At 38.6% G+C, this 24,720-nt stretch overlaps 1 long non-coding RNA gene across 1 annotated transcript; it reads right to left on the bottom strand.

The window, feature by feature from the left end:
* Window positions 1–2,388: 2,388 nt before the first annotated feature.
* On the bottom strand, window positions 2,389–7,450 carry LOC134325838 (uncharacterized). Its single transcript, XR_010014370.1, has 3 exons — window positions 7,361–7,450; window positions 2,927–3,010; window positions 2,389–2,817 (listed from the first exon to the last, which is right to left on the bottom strand). It is a non-coding gene; the product is annotated as an uncharacterized LOC134325838 (long non-coding RNA).
* Between the last annotated feature and the right edge of the window lie 17,270 nt (window positions 7,451–24,720).

Below are 24,720 nucleotides of genomic sequence, written 5' to 3'. Positions count from 1 at the left end.
GGAGGGTGAGAGTGATATCTTTCAACCCTCTACCTAGAATACTAACTGGTTGTGTTTGTTCAGCATGAGACAAAGACCCAGCAAGTTCTGACTGCTTTTTGGGCCTCTTTATAGACCTGTGTTGTGTTTTAGGTTTAATTGCCGGCTCACTGTTGACCCCTAGAGGCCGGAGTCTTACTAGCTCCAGAACCAACCCTTACGCCTAGTTTACACTACACGATTTTTGCCTAGATTTTCGCTCGGCTTGGGAGCAACTCGGCGTTCGCTCGGCAATCGAAACTCGGCTCTGAATCGCTATGTGTGAACTACTCAACAACTCGATCCGAGCGATTTCTAGCTCGTCAAATATCTGAATCTGAGTTGCCCGACTGCCAATGAGTGCAATGTCGAATAGCCAATGAGAACGCAAGATACGGTGTGAGGGGAAACCCAAGGGAGGAGTTGTAAAAAGGTGGGACAGGGGCATAACATAGTTTATAACAGAATACACCGGTACACACAAGTTTCACAGTATTTCTGACCTGATCGTTCTCTACAAAACATAACACCAATGTTGCATTGCAAAAAATATTTATTAACCTTCAACTCACTATAGAACAATCCATACAGTTCGCATAGCCAAATCCACACAGATTAATTTATTTTCCTCTTTGATTTTATGCTGCACATCAGCGCACAAACTTTGATCACTCGCTACTTGTTGACGTGCATTTTCGGACGTGGTATCATTAAACCCCTCGTCATTTCTCGCGTTTGTTTTTGTGACAAAACGTAGTTTGGGAGGCCAGAGAAGCTCACCTGCAATTCCAGTTGGTGATAGATGGTGTAGTGTAAAACCCCCTATCGCCGATCAGTCGTGTAGTGTGAAATACACACCGACTTAAAAGACTCCTGATTATAAGAGATCCAGTTGTGTAGTGTGAACTGTACAGTGACCTGGTGACTTGGAAAGTCGTGTAGTGTGAACTTGACATTACACTGTCTGTTTACTGACACTTCTTTTTGTATATTTTCATTTAGTTCTACACACATAACCATTGCTTTTGATGCGAGAGATTAATATTTTTGAATTCATGAATGCAACTGTTTATATTCACAGAAAGATCAAGTCTGGAAGTAAAAGTTGCCCAAAAGTGTCTAAAAAAACCCCAAGGAATCAAATTGCAATACAGCACAATGAAAAGGTTCAAAGTCATGAGCATCAAAGACTGTCTGGTCTTTTTAACAGGGCCCACTGTGATTACCTCAGTTTGGCAGGAATGAGCAGATCAAAATCAGTGGAAAACCTAGACTGGTTCAGGTGATCAGCAATCCTACAGAGGCTCACCACAGCACACAAAGAAAAGAGAAGAACATTCTACATTATGGAATATATTTAAACAATATAAATGACGGAAATATTCCAATAATAGTCTCTAAATATTCAAGGAGTTTTGTACTGGAGTTTTAAATATACTGTATATTACTTTTAATGTAATCCAAAAGGTTAGACGGGTTATGCAAAAATAGCTTTTCCCTTTTATTGATTAAAAAGCTGAGACTCTATCACTTAGACAAGGTCATCCTTTAGTGTCCCAATGCTTCCATTATCCATGTATAAAATGCACACAGATACAATGAAATATAGATCAACTTTCTGACCCAGATGAAGCAAGTTATCTACATTATATTTACATTTTCAGCATTTAGCAGATGCTTACAGTACTGTGACAGTATATAATCAAGCAATTGAGGCTTAAACCGGCAACCTTCTAATTACTGGACCAGTACCTTAACCACTAGGCTACAACTGCCCTACCTATGCAAAAGTTTGGACACCCCAGGAAAAAAAAAAACACATTTAGAATTTGATGCCTGCAACATACTCTGTGTATCATCACCTTTTGATTGTACTCAGGGTGGCACCATGGCTCGGTGGGTAGCACTGTTGCCTCACAGCAAGAAGGTCCTGGGTTCGATCCCCAGGCGGGGCGGTCTTGGTCCTTTCTGTGTGGAATTTGCATGTTTTCCCCGTGTCTGTGTGGGTTTCCTCCCACAGTTCAAAAACATGCAGTCAACATAATTGGAGACAGTTTTGCAAACAGTCAGCGGTTGTTGTCGAATTCTTTACTTGAATGGACAATAGACTTTTAATATTAAGTCAAATCTGGACTGCAGGCAGGCCAGTCTAGCACATACATTCTGTCTGCACATCTCTGAGGAAACCTAGATGTTCCTGATTCCATGGTTGCCAACATTATGAAGTTTAAAACTCACTGGACTATAGTCAACATCTGTAGATTAGGGATGTTGTTAATTGCAATAATTAATGTGATTAACACATTTAAATTTTAATCGCAATAAAAAAAACGAGATTAAAATTTTCAATCAAACTCTGTTTTATTGGCCTCTCAGGTGGCGCAGTGGTAAAATCACAGGCTGCAACCAGAGCTGGGATCTTGTATACATCGTATCGAGTCTCAGCTCTGTCTTTCCGGCTGAGACTGAGCGGCCACATGAACAACGATTGGCCTGTTGTTCAGATGGGTGGGACTAAGCCGGATATGAGTCTCTCTCTGTCAGAATGGTGCAATTTTGACCTCTGTTGGCTGATTAGAGGCGCCTACACAGAGATGAGGGAAGAGTGCTCTTAGGGTGTGTCTCTCCGCACACAACGCTAGGTGGCACAACACTCATCAATGTGTGGGTGATAAGGTGCATGCGGCTTGCTGCCCACGTGCTGGAGGGGGTGTGGGTTTGCTTCGTTTTCCTCAATCAGAGCAGGGATCGGCATTGGTGGAGAAGAAGCATGATGCAATTGGGCAAGGATTGGACGTGCTAAAGGGGGAGAAAAAAGGGGAGAAAATCCATATAAAAAAAACTATGCTTTATTGGTTGTGCCACTTTAAATAAGTGTCTCTGTGGTAATTTCTCTGGACAGCCTTACTTTAGATGTAGCTGCAAAAGAAAAATCGGCCGTAGTTTCAACAGACAGTTTCACAGGTTACGGGTCTGCCAGAAGGGTAAAGTCCTGAAACACACACCAAAAAGCATCTAATAATGGATGGTAAGAACTCTGGACAATAGACTATTCTGAAGAAGCCTACTGGACATTTGTGCAAAGTGCTGAAACCTGCAGTTAGAAAACAGCAACTCCTAAAATTGAAACAGGTAGAAGAGCCTGAAAAGAGAGAGTGAGTCACACTACCAGCAGATAAGTGAAGAAATCATATTTAGAATTACAGAACACACTTGATTGCACTTATTCCCTATTTATGCTACACAATATTAAGGTATTATTATTAGTAATACCAATATTTTTGTCCAAGCTAATTCCTTTTATTTATTTTGAATAATATTTGGTCAGAGATCAAATGTGAATTTTAATGTGTTTAAAAAGTAAAATACAATAAACGTGTATATTTCAAGTTAATGTAAATAAATTGCAGTTTTTTTAAGGTAGAAGAGAACCAATATTTATATCCACATCAGCGTAAACAACAAAAAATAAAAAGTAAAATTTAATAATAACAATTTAATAATAACAACAATTTAATAATCACAATAATAATAATAATTATTATTATTGTTCACTCACCAGTCCATCACAGGGCAGACACACACACACACACACACACACACACACACACATTCACCTATAGGGCAATTCAGTGTCTCCAATTAACCTGACTGTTTGTTTATTTATTTATTTATTTTCCATTATATTTTATGCATTTTCTTCCATTTTTCCCAATTTACCATAGTCAATTTGTCTTCCGCTGCTGGGGGATCCTCGATTGCAGTCAAGGTGGGTATATTGCTGCTCACGCCTCCTCCGACCCGTGCGCAACCCTTAACGTAACCCTTTTTCACTCGTGCATTCTGGACAGACGCCTCTCTATCTGCTAATCAGGGTCCTTACACAGCGTTTGAAGACCCTACCCGTCCGGTCACCCCACCCTGCAGGCACTGCCAATTACGCCCACTAGGCAGCCGGTGGTAACACCGAGTTTCGAACCGAGGAGTATCCCACTGCACCACCTGGGCTCCACTTTTTATTTATTTATTTATTTATTTGCCATACAGTATTTGAAGCAAAGAGCTTTTAATATGGACCAAATATTTTAAAAATAACACAAATAAATCAAGTTCATTTTAACACTGTTTACTGTGCCATAAATGACAGAGAAATAAGTGTCCTCAACTTAATATGATTAATCATTTCTAATTGTGCAGCACATTAATCCAAATCCGTCTAATTATAGGCAGATATCAAACATTCCCATTTGTCTTCAGGATTCTATGAAAAAAGCAGTTTTCCAGCAGCCATGCTTTTATCTGCACAGAAAGAGTGTTCATGAAATATTTCAATGTTTAGACCCAACCGTAGTACTGAGATCGCATTTCATTATCTCTGCAGTTAATTATCTCCTAATTTCTTTTTGATAAAGCGTGCGTCTCTTTTCTTGTTCATTATATTTAGAAGTGTTTATGAATTACCTCTGTTTAAAAATGACCTCTTGTATGAAAGAAAAATACAAAATCAAGTAATTATGTGAACTGCCAGTAAATGAATATAAACACAGTGAAAGTTATAAGCACACACACACACACACACACACACACACACACACACACACCCAACATAGTAAGAAATGCTTATGCTAATAACCAACTTGCACTAACTACTGTGCTAATGAGATATGCTAAAGCTAAGTGTTTATTAATGCTAATTCTAATTGCTAATGTGTTTAAAAGTGACAAGTATGATAAATGTGAAACCTGAAAATTAAACTTTAATATGTTGTAAACTGACACACACAACTGGGAGGGGCTACAATTGAACACAGTTCATTTTTCCTTCTTAATCATTCTTGTGTGCTTTTGGATGTGTGCTTTGGGTCATTATCCTGCTCTATGGGCCAGAGATGTCACAAAATATGAGTCCAAGTCAAGTCACGAATCTTTAGACTAGAGTCCAAATCAAGTTTACCACTGCTTACCTTAGCTTATGTTTTTCCAGATGCTATTTAAATGTATAACCGTGTGTCCCATTAAGAATATAATCTGTTAGTTTGTAAATGTGCTTATAATTAAAAATCTCCAAACTTTTCCCGGTTGTGAAGTAAAACACCAATCAAGCGTTTCATTGCCCCATCATCTGTGTGACGCAAACTGAATAAATGCAAATAACAGTATTTCTTACTAAAAATTCTAATCAGAAGGTTTGATTGGTTTAGAAAGCGGTCTTTTAACCATTAGCGTAGGAGCAAATTAACCAATTCTGTAGGAGCGTTCCGTTCACCCCAGTTGTTCCTGTGAAGTGCACAACGTAGGGTATTCCACCATTTTAAGTAAGATTCCAATCCAAAGGTAATGAAAATGTTCAAATGAAGTGAACTTCAAACTGTGTATGGAGTAGGGAGCGACGCTTCATCACTACACCGGAAGCTGGCTGTAACATTTACCTATTGCGTGCGTTGCGGGTTAAGATGGCCGGAGCGTCATTAAAGACCAAAATATTTATAATAATAATAATAATATGAGTAATTTTTTTGCGAGTCATTAGTCGAGTCCGAGTCATTTGAAACGAGTCCGAGTCGAGTCTGAAGTCGCTGTGTGTGAGACTTACTCTGGCTCTAGTCGCAGACTCGAGTCCCTATCTCTGGTATGGCTTATTATATTTGATTCAAACTTAGTTTTCTTACACTTTGGAGCACATTTAATTCTCTAAAATGCTCTGATAATCCTTTGATTTCAATGTTTCTGTATTATGTTTAAGACCTCCACTCGCAGAGGTAGCCCCAAAACATTATGAATCCTCCATCATGTTTTACTATAGATACGTTTTATTTTATCATCCAAAAACATAACGCTGGTATGCATTGCCAAAGCGGTCTAGTTTGGTTTCATCTGTCCATAGAACATCTTCCCAGAGGAATTGATTACTGTATTAGTTGACACTTTAGGTATTTCAGTCATGCATAGTGCCACACAGTTCACCTCTTGACAGTTGAGGTCATGTCCCCTCCATGCATGCTCAGGTGCATCTGAACAGTGTGAAATGATGCAAAAGTATGTTAAATGTTGTTGTAATTATAGACTTTGTCCTATAGACTGTTTCTAAATCTGCTTGAGAGCAGTAGAGAGAGTATGAGAGCAGTGATCAATAGCCCTAATGCTAAAATAAGCAGAGCAGAGACACTTGCACTCTCACTGTCTATATTGATCATACTCATTTGGAGTTCTGAACAAAAACTTTTTAATTAAGCCTATTGAAAAAATGCAAACCTACATTCTCACCCCAAATAACTAACTAACCAATACTACAGAGCAGCTGTAAAATCCATTAAAAGCTTTTTACATGAGTTGAGTCCTAAACAGCCACCAGTTCAGACCAGAGCAGAGTTATACACTCGGTTTGGTGCCTGAGGTATATATACAGTATATGCTGTATATATATATATATATATATATATATAGTCAAAACAATGTAACATTTGTGACCTGGTGGTTAAGACCTCTTACTATAGATCAGAAGTATGTGGCTTCAAAAGAGGCCACATATACATATTTACATTTTCTGCATTTAGCAGACGCTCTTAGCCAGAACGACTTACAGAAGTGCTTCCATAGTAAACATTTCATTTCTGAAGTTTTAGTAAACAACAGTCGAAGAACACAAATCTGCTGAAACCTGTGTTGGTTTGTTTATTTTTTTTTTTTTTTTTGGAAATGGAAAAAAATGTTAGTAAATAAGTATAAGTCAGCTTAAGTGCTTAGTAAAAAGGTGGATTTTTAATCGTTTTTTAAAGACAGCAAGAGACTCAGATGTTCGGACAGACAGAGGAAGTTCATTCCACCACTTGGGTGCTAGAACAGAGAAGAGCCTTGATGCTCGTCTTCCTTTAGTCCTGGGTGGAGGATCAAGTCGAGCGAGACTAGTGGCTCGGAGGTTGCGTGGTACAGAGCGGGGTTTAATTAGACCGCGAAGGTAGTTTGGGGCTGGTCCATTTTTGGCTTTGTAGGCGAGCATCAGTGTTTTAAACTGAATGCGTGCAGCTACAGGAAGCCAGTGAAGAGAACGCAGCAGTGGGGTGATGTGGCAGTGTTTAGGTTGGTTAAAAACCAGACGGGCAGCTGCATTTTTAATGAGCTGCAAGGGTTTAATAGTGGACATGGGAGCTCCTGCCAGGAGGGAGTTGCAGTAGTCCAACCGTGAGATTACAAGTGATTGGACCAGAATCTGGGTAGCTTCCCTGGAGAGAAATGGCCGAATCTTCCTGATGTTGTACAGGAGGAACCGGCACGATCTTGTCATGTTGGCTATATAAGGAGAGAAGGTCAGCTGGTTATCCAGGACAACACCAAGGCTTCGTACCTTATCAGATGGTCTGATCTGGGAGTCATCAAGAGAAATGACTAGGTCCTGGGTTGGAGACTGATCTCCGGGAATGAGCAACATCTCTGTCTTGCTGGGATTAAGTTTTAGATGATGAGCTGACATCCATTGTGAGATATCTCGCAGACATGCTGAGATGCGAGCTGAGACTTGTGTGTCTGAAGGAGGAAATGACAGAATGAGCTGAGTGTCATCTGCATAGGAGTGGTAGGAGAAGCCATGGGAGGCTATGACCTTACCCAGAGAGCGGGTTTGAAATACATTGGTAGCTGGTTGGTACCATGGCTCTGCTATGCAGCCACTGTTGGGCCCTTGAGCAAGGCCCTTAACCCTCTCAGCTCCTGGCTGACTCTGCGCTCTGATCCCAGCTTCCAAAGATGTGTGAAATGCGAAAGAAACATTTCGTTGTATTGTACATGTGTATATGCATATATGATAAATAAAGACGTTCCAGCTGGCCTGTTATTGTAATAATAATAATAATAATAATAATAATAATAATAATAATAATAATAATAATTATTATTATTATTATTATTATTTTATTATGGTTGTTGTTAATAATAATACTACTACTAATAGTAATAATAAAATTTTTTATTATTGTTGTTAAAATTGTTGTTAAAACAACAGCATTATTGTTATTTACAACAACAAAAACAACAATAATAATAATAATAATAATACCACTAATAATAATAATAATAACATTATTATTATTATTAACAACAACAACAACAATACTACTACTTATAATAATAACAATAACAACAACAATAATAATTTTAATAATAATAATTAATAATAATATTTTTTATTATTGTTGTTGTTAATAATAATAATAATACCACTAATAATAAAAAAATTATAATACCTCTAATAATAATAATAACAACAATTATAACAATAATAATAATAACAGCATTATTATTATTAATAACAATAATAATACTAATAACATCATTATTATTAACAATAATAATAATAATAATAATACCTCTAATAATAATAACAATAATAATAATAGTAATAATAATTATAATAATAGCAACATAATTATTATTATTAACAACAATACTACTACTACTACTACTACTAATAATAATAATAATAATAATGCTACTACTAATAATAACAGCATTATTATTATTAACAACAACAGACAACAACAATAATAATAATAATAATAATAATAATAATAATGAATAAATAATAATAATAATAATAATACATAAAAAAAATAAAATAATTATTATTAGTATTATATCATTTCAATTGAATTAGAAATTTAGTTGTTTGTAAACTATTGTCTCTAGCACATATGGCTCTCATTGCAAGTTATTTAGTGAAAAGTCGACTACTAATGAATGAATAAAGCAGTATCAGCAGTCGTGTCTGCTAAACCACATAAAATAAAATTATGAGAGTTTTATTGTTTATGATTATCATAATGTTCCTACTTAATTATAGTATGATTCTATTTTATTACATTATCACATTCACCCAGATCCAACTAAATTAAAATTAGAATTTTATCTGCACATTGTGTTACATCACTGGACATTTAAATTGTCATTAATGTGTTATATGGTTAAGAAGGGCAACACGGTCTCCTGGTTTAGATTCCCAGGTGGAGCTGTCTGGGTCCTTTTTGAGTGGAGTTTGCATTTCTCGTTTGCGTTTCTCTTGTGTCTACATGGGCTTCCTCCAGGTGATTCTGTTTCCTCCCACAAGTCCAAAAACATGCGGTCTGGTTAATTAAAGCTACTAAAATTACTCAAAGTGTGAATGTGTGTGTGTGTGTTTACACCGATCAGCCATAGCATTAAAACCACCTCCTTGTTTTTACACACACTGTCCATGTTATCAGCTCCACTGACCATACAGAAGCACTTTGTAGTTCTACAATTACTGACTGTAGTCCATCTGTTTTTCTGCATGCTTTGTTAGCCCCTTTTCATGCTGTTTTTCAATGGTCAGACCTCCACAACCCTAACAAAGCCAAAGTGACTTCATTTAACTAATAAATCACTGTCTATATTTCCTGTAATAAAGCCTCTAAAGCCATATCTTGTATGAGAGCTTTCCTAAGTGCATCAGGTTGTGTTAATGTGCAAAGACAGAGTAGTGGACACACTAGTGCTGATTGTGATAGAATAATTGCAATTGACCTTCAAATTAAGGTACTGAAGAAAAGAATAAAGAAAAGAATAGTAGTTAACAATGTTTTAACAAGAATAAATGAGCACTTTAGATTACTTTAGAAGGTGTACTCAGTAGGTGCACCTACTTTTTTAATTGTGCCACTATGCTTGAAACAAGGACCATAACGTTTGGTGTGAAGAAGCTCCACTAGACTGTACAGACCTCTGACCTCGAACTCATTAAACGCTTGGACTTGGCTGCTTTGAACACATCCAAAGTGATTAACAATTACCACAGGATTACAATCCAAACAACTGATGAGAAAGGATCAAGCAGTCTTCAGAATATAAAGGAAACGTTAGCTTTAATTATGCATCACCCATCCAGACAATTAATTACACTATAAGACTTTAGCAACATGATTTAGAGTCAGAAAGTTGGATTAAATATCATTTATATTTCAAAAGTACATCTGACCAAGAGCTTGTTGGACATTCCATAAGGGGCACTAATGTAAAGTTGCCTCTTTCTTCTGCAGCTCTGACAGCCTATTTTTTTCAATTTATTTATTAACTTTCTCCCTTTTTCTCCTGATTTAGCATAGCCAATTAGTCTTCCGCTGCTGGGGATCGCAATTGCGTTTGAGGAGAGTATATTTGCCTGCTCCACGCCCCTTCTCACCTGTGCGAAGTCCCTTAACCCCTTCTCTTTCACTTGTACCCTGGTGGATGTGCACATGAGGCTCATCCACTTAGTCTGGTGATTTCCCACCCAGCAGACTCAGTGGCCAATTTTTGTCTGCTGCAGGCACTGCCAATTGTGCCCGCTAGGTGGCGCCCAGCTGGGTGCCTACTGACAGCTTAGTTTTAAAGTGTGTCTATAGAAATAAATAAAAATAAAGCATTATTGAAGGTCTGGTTCACAACTGACTTCCAATCATTCTGAAGATGTTCAATTGTTGTTGGTTGATGGAGGTCAGAGCTCTGCATAGGTCATTGGAGTTCTACACCAAGCTCATAATTTTATAAAATTGTGCCGGGTTAACACATAGCTGCCTCCCCAGGTCCGACAAACAGTATATCCTACACTGTTACTTATATAACAATTATATTTCTCACTTTATATTTACTCAGTGATGTGTACTGTGTACAGTCCAATCCCTCTTACTTTTTATATTAGAAATGCCTCTTGTATTTATTATATGTCCATATATTTATGGTACTATTTTATTTACTTTGTGTATATTGTGCTGTTTGCACTCGTGTTCTGTGTTGCACCCTGGTCCTGGAGGAACATTGTCTGTTTGAATATGTACTTGTACATAGCTGAAATGACAATAAAGCCTCATGAATCTTGAATGTGAAAGTTATTTATAGACCACATGCTAAAACACACTAGCACACCAGAGCAGACATCTGGCTGGGCACCTACATAAACAACAATTGGCTGTTGTTCATACATGGTGGGAGTCAAATAGGAACTCTCTCACAACTGAGGCAATTATGACCTCTGCTGGATGATTGATGGCCTGCACATTCAAGAGATAATGCGTTGATCAACATGTGGCTCTCTGTGCACAAAGCTAATCCGCATATAAACTCACCTTGTGCAGGTGAAAAGATGCAGTCAGCTACTGCGGAGGGGGCTTGTGTAAGTCTTGCTCTCCTCAAACAGGGTGGGGATCAGCATTAGTAGAGAGGGAGCATATTGCAATTAAACACTGTTACTGCTGGACTGAGAATAGTCCACCAACCAAAAATGCTCTTGGGCAGCTTCCTGTGACCACTGATGAAGGTTTAGAAGACGACCAACTCAAACAGCAGCAATAGATGTGTGAATGTCTAATAGAATGGACAGTGAGTGGACACGGTATTTAAAAACTGCAGCAGCGCTGCTGTGTCTGATCCACTCATACCAGCACAACACACACTAACACACCACCACCATGTCAGTGTCACTGCAGTGCTGAGAATGATCTACCACCTAAATAATACCTGCTCTGTGAAGGTCCTGACCATTGAAGAACAGGGTAAAAGCAGGCTAAAAAAGTATGTAGAGAAACAGATGGACTACAGTCAGTAATTGTAGAACTACAAATTCCTTCTATATGGTAAGTGGAAACAAGGAGGTGGTTTTAATATTATGGCTGATCAGCGTAACATTAATTTCATAGAACTGATTTTATACTTATTAGCAGTGGTTATGGCTTAAACTTTTAAACTCTGTAGAAGAGCCTCGCTTGGGAGCAGCTTAGCAGTGGTGGGGCTTAAGCCTTCAACCTTCCAAACTTAACTGCTGACCCACTACTTATATTCTGTTTACAGCATAGTAAGGTATATTTAGCCTGCCCACACAGCATTCTTTGTAATTGATTTAAACCCTTTGCCCCCAGTGAGAACAGGCTTCTGTCTATCTTGCCCTGTTTTATTAGTTCATTAAGGTGGTCATTTGTTTAGCCAGGCTTACTCACTATGACAGTGCTAGGTTTATTCATATATGATGGAAGGTTGTGGCAGTAGATATATTTGCCTACCGCAGCTGTTTCACGCTATACTCTTGATTAGCCAGGCTTGAAACATTGTACAAATAGCCTGTCTCCTTATCACCTGCCTGCAGCGATGTGAGTAAACATTAGTCTGCTCTACTTAACTGCCATATTTGTAATATTTCATTTTTAGTGTTGTTTTTTTCACTCAGGTTTAATGAGCTGGACATGTTTTTACTACATAATTAAAACCAACATGACTAAAGCCAAAGACAAAAACAGGACACAGTGTACTGTATAGTTAGGACATAAGCACCAATGTAGACATCTCATCTCTATGTTCGGGAGAAGTGCTTTCTCAGACAAATGGTAAAAACAGTCCTTGTCCACGGAGTCCAGTTGGAGACTGGTAGCATGGTGTAGCATGGTGACGATAACGTGGCTCGGCTGGGGACACAGGAAGCTGTAATTTAAAACAGATCTCATGCTGACTATAGCATTTCTTTCATTTAAGAGAGATTTTACTCAAAGACATTTTACTTACATAATAAAATACTGCCTATAATTCATGTAATGAAACTTCTCACCTCCACTAGCCTATATCAAAACCATCACCAAAACAGCCTTCTATCATCTTAAAAATATATCCAGAATCAAGGGTCTGGTGTCCCAACAAGATCTAGAGAAGCTCATCCATGCTTTTATTTCCAGTAGGGTGGACTACTGTAATGGTCTCTTAACTGGACTTCCCAAAAATACCATTAAAGAGCTCATTCAGAACGCTGCTGCTAGAGTTTTAACCAAGACGAAGAAAACTAAGCACATCACTCCAGTTTTAAGATCTCTACACTTGCTTCCGGGTAGTTGCAAAATAGAGTTTAAAGTGCTGCTACTAGTCTATAAATCACTGAACGGATTCGGCCCAGAATACATCTCAGAAATGTTTAGAGAATATAAACCCAGTAAATCTCTTAGATCCATGGACTCAGGTCAGCTAGTCGAGCCCAGAGTCCAAACTAAACATGGTGAAGCAGCGTGGTGTTACTCTGCATTTAACTGGAACAGACTGCCAGGAGATATTAGAAATGTTTAAAGGTTAAAAACTTTTTTCTTGTGCCTATGATTGAGCTCAAAATTTTTGCACTCTATTAGTACTACTCTTTAGCCTAGATGTTTTAAAATCTTTATTTTAACTCATATTGCACTTATATTTTCTTTTAGTTTTTCATGTTCTTAATTTTTTAAAGCACTCTTGTTTTAAAGTCATTTCTTTTAATTGTAACTAAATGTTTGCAAAAAGCCTTTCTGAGCTTCTAGATCTGTTTAATGTTTAATGCTTTTATTTTTTGTTCCTTGTAAAGCACTGTGTATGAAAGGTGCTATACAAATAAACTGGCCTTGCCTTGCCTTCTAAAGCCAGATCTTGTACTAGAGCGTTCCTAAGTGCATCAGGCTGTGTTAATGTGCAAAGACAGAGTAGTGAACACAGTGGTGCTGATTGTGATGAAAGAACTGCAACTGACCTTCCAATTATGGTAAAAATAGTAGTTAACAGTGTTTTAACAAGAATAAATGAGCACTTTAGATTACTTTAGAAGGTGTACTGAGTAGGTGCAAGTTTATATCAATTAAAACACTTGGAGGTAGGCTTGAAACCAACATGAATAAAGCCAACATGAATGAAGCACAAAAAAAGGACACAATGTTCTGTATAGTGGGGACGTAAACACCAATGTAGACATCTCAGCTCTATTTTCAGGAGAAGCACTCTCTCAGACAGATGGTAAAAGCAGTACTTGTTCATGGAGTCCAATTGGAGAGCCACTCGTAGAGCATAGTGAAGATAACGTGGCTCGGCTGGGTACACAAGCTGAGCAAGGAAGCTGTAATTTACAACAGATCTCATGGTGACTATGGCGTTTTTTCATTTAAGAGAGATTTTACTTAACTAATAAAATACTGTCTATAATTAGTGTAATAAAGCCTCTAAAGCCAGATCATGTACGAGAGCTTTCCTAAGTGCATCAGGCTGTGTTAATGTGCAAAGGCAGAGTAGTGAACACAGTGGTGCTGATTGTGATGTGTCAATTATGGTACTGAAGAAAAGAATAAAGAAAAGAATAGTAGTTAACAGTGTTTTAACAAGAATAAATGAGCACTTTAGATTACTTTAGAAGTTGTACTGAGTAGGTGCAAGTTCATATAAATTAAAACAGTCTGGGGTAGGCTTAAAACCAACATAAAAGGACACAATGTTCCGTATAGTGAGGACATAAGCACCAATGTAGACATCTCATCTCATGTTCAGGAGAAGCACTCTCCAATTATGGTAAAAATAGTAGTTAACAGTGTTTTAACAAGAATAAATGAGCACTTTAGATTACTTTAGAAGGTATACTGAGTAGGTGCAAGTTTATATCAATGAAAACACTTGGAGGTAGGCTTGAAACCAACATGAATAAAGCCAACATGAATGAAGCACAAAAAAAGGACACAATGTTCTGTATAGTGGGGACGTAAACACCAATGTAGACATCTCAGCTCTATTTTCAGGAGAAGCACTCTCTCAGACAGATGGTAAAAGCAGTACTTGTTCATGGAGTCCAATTGGAGAGCCACTCGTAGAGCATAGTGAAGATAACGTGGCTCGGCTGGGTACACAAGCTGAGCGAGGAAGCTGTAATTTACAACAGATCTCATGGTGACTATGGCGTTTTTTCATTTAAGAGAGATTTTACTTAACTAATAAAATACTGTCTATAATTAGTGTAATAAAGCCTCTAAAGCCAGATCATGTACGAGAGCTTTCCTAAGTGCATCAGGCTGTGTTAATGTGCAAAGGCAGAGTAGTGAACACAGTGGTGCTGATTGTGATGTGTCAATTATGGTACTGAAGAAAAGAATAAAGAAAAGAATAGTAGTTAACAGTGTTTTAACAAGAATAAATGAGCACTTTAGATTACTTTAGAAGTTGTACTGAGTAGGTGCAAGTTCATATAAATTAAAACAGTCTGGGGTAGGCTTAAAACCAACATAAAAGGACACAATGTTCCGTATAGTGAGGACATAAGCACCAATGTAGACATCTCATCTCATGTTCAGGAGAAGCACTCTCTCAGACAGATGGTAAAAGCAGTTCTTGTTCATGGAGTCCAATTGGAGAGCCACTTGTGGAGCATGGTGACGATCACGTGGCTCGGCTGGGTACACAGGCTGAGCGCGGAAGCTGTAATTTACAACAGATCTCATGGTGACTATGGCGTTTCTTTTATTTAAGAGTAGTTAACAGTATTTTAACAAGAATAAATGAGCACTTTAGATTACCTTAGAATGTGTACTGAGTTCATACAAATGAAAACACTTTGAGGTAGGCTTGAAACCAACCAAGACACAAGGTGCCGTATAGTGAGGACATAAGCACCAATGTAGACATCTCATCTCTATGTTAGGAGAAGCACTCTCTCAGACAAATAATAAAAGCAGTTCTTGTTCATGGAGTCCAATTGGAGAGCCACTCGTGTAGCATGGTGAGGATAGGAAGCTGTAATTTAAAACAGATCTCATGGTGACTATGGCGTTTCATTCATTCAAGAGATTTTACTTAACTAATAAAATACTGTCTATAATTAGTGTAATAAAGCCTCTAAAGCCAGATCTTGTACGAGAGCTTTCCTAAGTGCATCAGGCTGTGTTAATGTGCAAAGACAGAGTAGTGAACACAGTGGTGCTGACTGTGATGTGTCAATTATGGTACTAAAAAAAGAAAAGAATAGTAGTTAAGTGTTTTTAACAAGAATAAATGAGCACTTTAGAAGGTGTACTGAGTAGGTGCAAGTTCATATAAATTAAAACAGTCTGGGGTAGGCTTAAAACCAACATAAAAGGACACAATGTTCCCTATAGTGAGGACATAAGCACTCATGTAGACATCTCATCTCATGTTCAGGAGAAGCACACTCTCAGACAAATAGTAAAAGCAGTCCTTGTTCATGAAGTCCAATTGGAGAGCCACTCGTGTAGTGTAGCGACGATAACATGGCTCGGCTGGGGACATGTGCTGAGTGCGGAAGCTGTAATTTAAAACAGATCTCATGGTGACTATGGCGTTTCTTTTATTTAGGAGTAGTTAACAGTGTTTTAACAAGAATAAATGAGCACCTAGATTTAGATTACTTTAGAAGGTGTACTGAGTAGGTGAACAGTCTGGGGTAGTCTTGAACCCAACAGGATTGAAGTCAACATGAATGAAGCACAAAAAACAGGACACAATTACTAAGGGTCAGGAGTGGTTGTGGTAAGGCTTGAATTTTTTAACCTTCCAATTTTAACAGCTAAGAAAACCCCTGCTGTGCTCTGGAAAAGGGGCTTGTGTAGTAGGATGTGGCCACAAGTGCAATTTTCATTTATGTTCAGTATACAGGAACTTCCAGGATAATAGAAATGATAGCTGAGTTGTATGTGTGCTTGGGTTTATACATGTTCTGGGAAACCTCTTAATGATTTACTGTTAAATTTAAAAAAGTGACATATTAGGGTCTGTTTAATGTGCCCAAACTTTTACCAACCATTATACACAAGAGATCAACAGAGTGCCTCTTATATCTGGTGTATTCACAGACATACATAATAACATTATAAGAATGGTGAACAAGTATTAAATTAATCTCCTTACCAAATATGGTTAAGAAGTTCATATACACCGATCAGGGATAACATTTTGACCACCTCCTTGTTTCTACACTCACTGTCCATTTGATCAGTTCGACTTACCACTTACTCATCGACTTACTCATACCAGCACAACACACACTAACACACCACCACCATGTCAGTGTCACTACAGTGCTGAGAATGATCCACCATATGTTAAGTGGAGCCGATAAAGTGGACAGCGAGTGTAGAAACACGGAGGTGGTTTTAATGTTATGGGGTAGGCTTGAAACCAACATGACTAAATCCAACAAATGAAGCACAAACAGGACACAATGTACTTTATAGTGAGGACATAAGCACCAATGTAGACATCTCCTCTCTATGTTAGGAGAAGCACACTCTCAGACAAATGGTAAAAGCAGTCCTTGTCCACGGAGTCCAATTGGAGAGCCACTCATGTAGCATGGTGACGATAACATGGCTCGGCTGGGGACACAGACTGAGCAAGGAAGCTGTAATTTAGAACAGATCGGGCTTATCATTCAGCACCCTAGTGATAGGAAGGAAACAACAGAGAGAACCCTAGGGAGTCATTTTCAAAGTAAAACTCGACTATGAACACACACTCGGCTCTCTGCTCCCCAAGAGAAATCTCGTCTTAGTTATTCACACATTCACACGAAGAGACGCTGGAAGATGCTAAATGAGGTAGAGATGAAAGAGAAAGGTCAGAAAAGAGTATGTTTGTTTTTTATCCTTTCTAGAGCTGTAATACAGGATGTCATTTCACTTAGATATTTCTATTTATCTTCCTGATGACAGCTGCTGCATGTCTGAAATGCACCTAGTGTAAAAAAAAGTGAATTGTGAATTGCTCGAATAACTTTGAGAAGAGTGTTCACGAGTATGGAGAACCACTAAATTCTCTAAAACCACCATCTTACAAGATATCTGTCAGCATAATTTTGCAAGAGGAATTAAATTTCAGTGATGTTTACAGTAAACAGTGGTTTCTCATCACATACATCTGTTGTAATTCAAATTAACAAGCAAACTTAATGTAAGTTTGCGAGTTCAAATTCATTCAAAATGATGCTGCAATGAGCTTTAACCCTCTGTTTACACTAACGACTGACAAAGCATTCATGTTCTACATAGCAGCATAACAAACACGTTTCGATTAATGTGACAGCAACATAACACTGATCTCATTTTTTCTAATCTCATGCAAATACACTGATCAGCCATAACATTAAAACCACCTCCTTGTTTCTACACTCACTGTCCATTTTATCAGCTCCACTTACCATATAGAAGCACTTCGTAGTTCTACAATTACTGACTGTAGTCCATCTGTTTCTCTACATACTTTTTTAACCTGCTTTTAACCACCACAGAGCAGGTGTTATTTAGGTGGTGGATCATTCTTAGCACTGCAGTGACACTGACTTGGTGGTGGTGTGTTAGTGTGTGTTGTGCTGGTATGAGTGGATCAGACACAGCATTGCTGCTGGAGTTTTTAAATACCGTGTTCACTCACTGTCTACTCTATTAGACACTCCTACCTAGTTGGTCCACCTTGTAGATGTAAAGTCAGAGACAGTCGCTCTATTGCTGCTGTTTGAGTTGACGTTTATCAGTGGTCACAGGACGCTGGAGGTGGTTTTAATAATATTATCAAAAATATTTGTATGAATTTATGTCTGCAATTACATCATTTAGTGAGTACTTTTACCCTGGGTGACTTACAGAAGTGCTTTGTATTGTACTTCGTAGACGTTACCTCATAGTACAAAGTAAAAAAGAATTTAACAAAAAAATATATCATTTAAATAAATCACAGTTAGAAGGTTGTGTGGGAAGATAAAAAATAAAAATATTTCAAGGAAAATGTAATTCAAGTAAAATGTAAGTGCTTGTGGCTTTTAGCATGCAAAATATAGAGCAGAGTTTGACTAGTGCTTGAGGGTAGGTGAGAGCTGAGCTATCTTGGACTTCGCAGAAGTGGTACATTTTTAGCATTCTACATCAAAGTATACCCACTGTGTCTTGACAGAGCAATCGGCCAAATAAACACCTTGACTGACAACAGCCCATTTCACACTGTTTCAGAAAACAATTTTATGTCTTTAAACATCTCAGTGTTTTATAGAAGCTGCATGAAACAGGAATGTCACGTCACTTTTGGGTGTCACATTTGGAGCCTTTGTGTGCTCCAGTGTGCCTATGTGCCACACCCCTCTCTCACTGGGAGCACACGCTGTCTCCTGCCACACCCTGTTCCTGATTGGTTAATTTGAACTAATTGACCCCAGCTGCCTGCTATTTAGGAGGCAGCTTCTGTTCAGACTTTGGGGACTATTGACTTTTGTCTGGCCTTGGTTTACGGTCTTTACTTTGACTTTGTTGGGGCTCTCTTTGGAACCATGTTGGTCGGTTATACTCTGTAAGCTTTTGTTACTAGCTCATGTTAGTTCATGTTTGTAGCTCTTGCTCATGTTAGTTCATGTTTGTAGCTCTTGCTCAGGTTTAGTCATGTTTGTAGCTCTTGCTCAGGTTTAGTCATGTTTGGTAGCTCTGGCTCAGGTTTAGTCATGTTTCTAGCTCTGGCTCATGCTAAGTCATGTTCCTATCTTTAGTTAATTAGCCCTTGTTTAGCTGTGTTTTGTTGAGTTAACCTTTGTTTTAGTCATTGTCATTACCATGTTCTGTCTTGCCTTTATTATTAATAAATCCTTTGTTTCGTTACATCTCTGCGTGTGTGTCCGCCCCTTCTGTATTGTCTTAGTTCCCCCGTCGTGACATTGGGGCAATCCATTTTACCAGTGTGGTTCCCATGTGAAGCCCCCACACCTGAAAACTGAAGCAGACTAAGTGATGCGGCATCATGGCTTCAGAGAGAAGCAGGTATGCCAACCACTTGGTACTACTTGACTTGCAATTTTGCACATGGTACTGTTTTTATTTGCACAGCTTTAATTTAATTGCACATTGTCTATAACTGCACCTTTTAGTCTCATTCCCCCGTTAGTTTCTGTTCTGTTAGATATTTTATATTCATATTTTTTATATTATTATATTTTTATATATATATTTTAGAGTTTTATATCTTATTTGTATTACATTACTGTAATTGTTTTTTATTCTTTACTGTACTACATTGTAATGTCATTGTGTGATGTTTGAGATAATTGTAAATTGCTGCTGCAATGCCGCAATTTCCCTTCTAGGATCAATAAAGTAATTAATCAATCAAATGCTACTGGTTCTGGTACCGCACCTGCTGGACAAACTAGGCAGTGCAGAGGGATATAAGGTGGGTCAAACTAAACCACACGTGGAGTAGCTCTTAAATGGTTACCACCATATTACCATATACCACCAGGAAGAGGGCAACACAAAGAAAAAAAACATTTATTGGGCAGAATATAGGCTTTCTTACTCTTTTGCGACTTACCTTTAACTCCAAACTGTGTCTCTTTTAGAATTTGATGGACTGTGTGTACAAAGCTAATGATACTGATACCATAAATCCCTGCTGATTGTGCATTTTGGTGCAAAGCAAGAAAACAGCTTTAAAAACACTAAAACAGCAGATCTTGTCTTAATTTTATGTTTTTACAACCCCAAATCAGAAAAAGTTGGGACAGCATGGAGAATTCTAATAATAATAATAATAAAAAAATAAAAAAAAAACACACAAAAAAAAGTTTTTTACATTTACTTTTATTTGATTGCAGACAGAATTAACCTGAGATATTTCATGTTTTATCTGCTCAACTTCATTTCATTTATTAATAAACATCCATTCCTGCATTTCAGCCCTGCAACACATTCCAAAAAAAAAGTTGGGACAGTAAAGCATTTACCACTTTGTAACATTGCCATATCTTTTCACCACACTTGAAAGATGTTTTGGCACTGAGGATACCAAGCGATTTAGTGTTTCAGCTTTTATTTTGTCCCATTCTTTCTGCAAACACGTCTTAAGATGTGCAACAGTACGTGGTCGTCGCTGTCACATTATTCGTTTTAAAATTCTCCACACATTCTTTATTGGGGACAGGTCAGGACTGCAGGCAGGTCAGTCCAGTACCCGTACCCTCTTCTTCCGCAGCCATGTCTTTGTAATGTGTGCAGCATGTGGTTTTGCATGGACGTCCCTGGAAAAGATGACGTCTTGAAGGCAGCGTATGTTGCTCTAAGATCTCAATGTACTTTTCTGCGTTAATGCTGCCATCACAGATGAAAAAGTGTAAATGACCGTTGCCGAACCCATACCATGACAGACCCTGGCTTTTGGACTTGTTGCTGATAACAGTCTGGATGGTCCTTTTAGTCTTTGGTCCAGAGCACACTTCACATCCATTTCATAAAAAAAAAAAAAAAAAAGTTGATTCGTGGAGTGCTGATTCGTTTGACCACAATACACATTTCCACTGTGTGATGGTCCATCCTAGATGCCTCCAAGCCCAGAGAAGTCGATACCGCAACTTTTTCTTTACTTTAGGGTTGTACATACTGTATTAGTGCAAAACTACAGCTGTTATGGGCAACCACTGGCCACATAAGCAGTAATGTCATAATGTCATTTTTTGTCACATGGCCACTTAAATGGTGTTTACCAGAGTGCATGTGAGCATCGTCTTGTTGGAAAACATTTTTTGCAGCCTTTATGCTCTAGCAAGAAAAAAGAAAAGAAAAATCACTGGCAGTGCTAATTAGCTGACTAATTAGATTAGATTAGATTACATTTAAATATGTGATGAGTTAGCACTTACAGACTTAAAGGACAAAATGAAATGGGACCTAAAACTTAAAAAAATGTTGAATCTGGAATCTGACAGCACAAAATTACTATAGACTTACTGTTAAAAAATACAAATACACCGATCAGGCATAACATTAAAACCACCTCCTTGTTTCTACACTCACTGTCCATTTTATCAGCTCCACTTACCATATAGAAGCACTTTGTAGTTTTAAATTACTGTAGTCCATCAGTTTCTCTTCATACCTTTTTAACCTGCTTTCACCCTGTTCTTCAATGGTCAGGACCCCCACAGGACCACCACAGAGCAGGTATTATTTGGGTGGTGGATCATTCTCAGCACTGCAGTGACACTGACATGGTGGTGGTGTGTTAGTGTGTGTTGTGCTGGTATGAGTGGATCAGACACAGCAATGCTGCTGGAGTTTTTAAATACCATGTCCACTCACTGTCCACTCTATTAGACACTCCTACCACCTTAGATGTAAAGTCAGAGACAATCACTCATCTATTGCTGCTGTTTGAGTTGGTCATCTTCTAGACCTTCATCAGTGGTCACAGGACGCTGTCCACAGGGTGCTGTTGACTGGATATTTTTGGTTGGTGGACTATTCTCAGTCCAGCAGTGACAGTGAGGTGTTTAAAAACTCCATCAGCGCTGCTGTATCTGATCCACTCATACCAGCACAACACACACTAACACACCACCACCATGTCAGTGTCACTGCAGTGCTGAGAATGATCCACCACCTAAATAATACCTGCTTTGTAGTGGTTCTGTGGGGTCCTGACCATTGAAGAACAGGGTGAAAGGGGGCTAACAAAGCATGCAGAGAAACAGTGCATGGACTACAGTCAGTAATTGTAGAACTACAAAGCGCTTCTATATGGTAAGTGGAGCTGATAAAATGGACAGTGAGTGTGGAAACAAGGTGGTGTAAATAAAAAAACTGTGTGTTTGTAGGTCTGAGCTCTCAGTGCTGCATTGCCTATAAGCATGTGGTGTTTGCTTCAGTTTTCAATAAACTCCCTAAGCTAAAAGCTAAAGCTCTATTTTTTCCTGCCATGTCCAGTTTGAAATAGTGCTTACAACACGTTTTATTTTTTTCTGACATAAATCCCTCAGCCTAACACAATACCAGAAAAACGTTTCAACCAAACAGGACCTTTCAAAGAGTAGTATACAATGGCTTTTCATGTACAATGAAGGGTACAAAGAAAGTAATTCTTCACAACTCTTATCTATGACTGTTCAGCCCTCATATTTCTTGTTTTCTAGTTCTATTGTTTAGACATCCAAGACAAAGAACATGGTGATGGATTTTTGGAGAACCAAGAGTCTGTCTAGACACCTGGAAACAGATACCCCTTTTCCACCGTTCCAGTTCGTGAACTTGATTTTGAACCGGTTTTGCGTGTTTCCACCGAAAAAAAGAGCTTCCAGACGGCAAACTAGAGTTCTAATCTGGCACCACAGAATACTTGGTTTTTCAGCACAAACCGTGACGTCATCTGTGGGCGTGTCACAGTGTAGAGGTTTGGGTGCTTTTACATGAGATGCTGCTAATGCATAGTTCACACTACACGACTTTTGCCCTGATTTTTGCTCGGCGACTGGTCGGCGCTAGATTTGCCGACTCGGGAGCAACTCTGCGTTTGCTCGGCGCTCGAAACTCGGCTCTCGATTGCTATGTGTGAACTACTCAATAACTCGATCCGAGCGGCTCGAGATTTCCAGCATGTCCGATATCTGATCTGAGTTGGCCGACTGGCAATGAGTGCAATGTCGAACAGCCAATGAGAACACAAGATACAGGGTGAGGGGAAACGCAGGGGAGGAGTGTAAAAAGTGGTACAGGGGCATAATATAGTTTATATCAGAATACACCGGCACACACACAAGTTTTACAGTATTTTTGATCTTGTCGTTCTCTACAAAACATAACACCAACGCTGCATTGCAAAAAATATTTATTAACCTCCAACTCACTATAGAACAATCCATACAGTTCATGTAGCCAAATCCACTCAGATTCATTTATTTTTTTTCTTTGATTTTACGCTGCACATCAGGGCACAAACTTTAATCGCTCGCTACTTGTTGACATGCATTTTCAGGCGTGGTATCATTAAACCTTTCGTCACATCTTGCGTTTGTTTTTGTGACAAAATGTAGTTTGGGAGACCAGAGAAGCTCGCCTGCGATTCCAGTTGGTGATAGATGGTGTAGTGTGAAACCCTTTATCGCCGATTAGTCGTGTAGTGTGAAATACACACCAACTTGAAAAACTCCTGACGACTTGGAAAGTCGTGTAGTGTGAACTTGGCATAAACCGCGTTTATGCTGCTGTGTTACACTTTCATCTTTTATTCAATTTTAAGCCAGTTTGCCGCTGATATTTTCAAAGAGATGAGCTGTGTGATATGACGTGGTAAAAGTGACCCGGGACAGTACGAACAACGCTTAACGTGAAAAATAAAGTGTAACATGGCTTGTTGTACTAAAACAATGACAGATGAATTTGGCCAGTACAGAGAACTTATAACCAGTAATAACAGAGAGAAATTGAGTGTTTCTGTGTTGTACTTTTAGTACATTCAGCCACATTACGCTTTATTTTACGTAAAGCGGATTCAGAACCCCGAGCTGCAAAACCACCACACGTGAAGTAAATACAACTAAACACTAGGAATGTAACGATACACTCTACCCACGATGCAATGCGATTTACGATACTGGGTTCACAATACGATTTTTAAAAAAAATTCATTTTCTCCCCTTTTTCTCCCCCTTTAGCACGTCCAGTTGCCCAATTGCATCATGCTTCCTCTCTGCCAATGCCAATCCCTGCTCTGACCAAGGAGATCAAAGCTAACCCACTCCCCCTCTGACATGTGGGCAGCAAGCCGTATGCATCTTATCACCCACAAATTGACAAGTATTGTGCCACCTAGCATTGTGTATGGAGAGACACACCCTAAGAGCACTCTTTCCTCATCTCTGTGAAGGTGCCTCTAATCAGCCAGCAGAGGTCGTAATCGCACCAGTCTGACAGAGAGAGACCCATATCCGGCTTAGTCTCGCCCATCTGAACAACCGGCCAATCGTTGTTCATGTAGCCACTCAGCTGGCAAGGCAGAGCTGAGATTCGATACGCTGTATTAGAGAACCTAGCTCTGGTTGCAGCATGTGTTTTTACCGCTGCGCCACCTGAGCGGCCACAATACGATTTTTTTAAACTGAAATTGAAGACAAATGATGACAGTTTACTTGTATTATTTCAA

Source organism: Trichomycterus rosablanca, chromosome 13 (genome assembly GCF_030014385.1).
Source record: "Trichomycterus rosablanca isolate fTriRos1 chromosome 13, fTriRos1.hap1, whole genome shotgun sequence".
NCBI lineage: Eukaryota > Metazoa > Chordata > Actinopteri > Siluriformes > Trichomycteridae > Trichomycterus > Trichomycterus rosablanca.
This window is presented reverse-complemented; position numbering and strand designations above follow the sequence as displayed.